This window comes from Acipenser ruthenus, unplaced genomic scaffold, assembly GCF_902713425.1.
Source record: "Acipenser ruthenus unplaced genomic scaffold, fAciRut3.2 maternal haplotype, whole genome shotgun sequence".
Lineage (NCBI taxonomy): Eukaryota > Metazoa > Chordata > Actinopteri > Acipenseriformes > Acipenseridae > Acipenser > Acipenser ruthenus.
Genome location: NW_026707796.1, coordinates 2501 through 5000, shown reverse-complemented (window position 1 = coordinate 5000; position 2500 = coordinate 2501).

The window sequence follows — 2500 nt, the reverse complement described above, 5'->3', positions numbered from 1 at the left end:
CAAACGGGTCCTTCACATGCATTCTGACACCTCGGGTCCTGACTTAGTCAAACCATTTTGATCAAAAAACCCTGTCGACGGAAATCTCCGCGGACCCCCCCGTTGTACCTTGACCGCGGGACCCTGAAGGGAGGGAGGTCCCGGGTCCTTGGGAACAGGAGTCGCCGCCGCCCCGCAGCCCCGTTTCGCCTCCGCCCTCGGCAGACTTCCACAAACGGCCCCGAGGTGGCCATGGTCATCTAATGTTAAAGATAGGGAACATGACCATGTTTTTTTGAAAACTTTGATTCTGACGGAGCCGAAAAAGTCCGGACTCTGGTCATATAATGTTAAAGATAGGGATTTCCCTCCGAAAATTCCCCTCAACATGACCATGGCTCCCAAATCACCTCCGGAGAAGGTAGACATGACCAGAGACTGAAAGGGAACGCACGGAGGAGCCAAGGGCGCAAACCCCAGTTCTCGAGCCGGAAATGGGAGCCTCCAGGCCCGCATGAACGGGCGCCCGGGCACGGGAGGTCAACCCCCCCCCCCTTCCCGCAACGTGACCAGAGCTTGGCCAGGTCCTTAAGGGGGCTTAGCCCGGTCCTGAGCCCGAGGAACGGGGCCTCCAGCCCGGCCTGAACCGGCGCCGGGCGCGGGAGGGGGCCACCGGGCAGACTTCCAAGGGAGGATGTCGCCAGGGGGTGAAGGGGGACCCTGACCGGGGTGCAGGGCCTCCCACACGGCTTAGATCGGTCGCTCGTGCCCTTAGAATGAACCTCCGTCCTGACTTAGAAATATTTTTTTGATCGAAAATGCCGTGCCCCTAGTAATATGCACCTACCTCCCCAGTGTATCTGCCATCTAGTTGCATTAAGGGAGGAAGCCACGAGTTCACAGGGACCTCCTGGAACTCTCGCTCCGTAACACATAGCAAATCTGTCCCTTCAGAAGAAGGTAACTTTTAATTGGAGCTCTGGTCATGTCAGCTACTTCTGCCCATGGTCATGTAGGCTAATTCTGCCTCTGGTCATGTCAGCTAATTCCGCCTATGGTCATATTAGCTAATTCCGCCTCTGGTCATGTCAGCTAACTCCGCCTATGGTCATGTCAGCTAACTGTGCCTATGGTCATGTCAGCTAACTGTGCCTATGGTCATGTCAGCTAACTCCGCCTATGGTCATGTCAGCTACTTCTGCCCATGGTCATGTCAGCTACTTCTGCCTATGGTCATGTCAGCTACTTCTGCCTATGGTCATGTCAGCTAACTGTGCCTATGGTCATGTCAGCTAACTGTGCCTATGGTCATGTCAGCTAACTCCGCCTATGGTCATGTCAGCTAACTGTGCCTATGGTCATGTCAGCTAACTGTGCCTATGGTCATGTCAGCTACTTCTGCCCATGGTCATGTCAGCTACTTCTGCCTATGGTCATGTCAGCTACTTCTGCCTATGGTCATGTCAGCTACTTCTGCCTATGGTCATGTCAGCTAACTGTGCCTATGGTCATGTCAGCTACTTCTGCCCATGGTCATGTCAGCTACTTCTGCCCATGGTCATGTCAGCTACTTCTGCCCATGGTCATGTCAGCTACTTCTGCCTATGGTCATGTCAGCTACTTCTGCCTATGGTCATGTCAGCTACTTCTGCCTATGGTCATGTCAGCTAACTGTGCCTATGGTCATGTCAGCTACTTCTGCCCATGGTCATGTCAGCTACTTCTGCCCATGGTCATGTCAGCTACTTCTGCCCATGGTCATGTCAGCTACTTCTGCCCATGGTCATGTCAGCTAATTCCGCCTCTGGTCATGTCAGCTAATTCCGCCTCTGGTCATGTCAGCTAATTCCGCCTCTGGTCATGTCAGCTAACTGTGCCTATGGTCATGTCAGCTAACTGTGCCTCTGGTCATGTAGGCTAATTCCGCCTATGGTCATGTCAGCTAATTCCGCCTCTGGTCATGTCAGCTAACTGTGCCTATGGTCATGTTACTGAATGGGGACCCAGGCTATGGCTCGCACTTGCCCCGGGCAGGGTTCCACGGCCCCGGGCTGGCTCCCACCACCCAGGCCTCTGCTCCCACTGCCCCGGCTTGGGTTCCACGGCCCCGGCTTGGGTTCCACAGCCCCGGGGACAGTTCCCGCCTCCCACCACCCAGGCCTCTGCTCCCACTGCCCCAGCTTGGGTTCCACGGCCCCGGGCTGGCTCCCACCACCCAGGCCTCTGCTCCCACTGCCCCGGCTTGGGTTCCACCGCCCCGGGCAGGGTTCCACGGCCCCGGGGACAGCCCCCGCCTCCCACCACCCCGGCTTGGGTTCCACGGCCCCGGGGACAGCTCCAGCCTTTGCCCCGGCTTGGGTTCCACGGCCCCGGGCTGGCTCCCACCACCCAGGCCTCTGCTCCCACTGCCCCGGCTTGGGTTCCACGGCCCCGGGGACAGCTCCAGCCTTTGCCCCGGCTTGGGTTCCACGGCCCCGGGCTGGCTCCCACCACCCAGGCCTCTGCTCCCACTGCCCCGGCT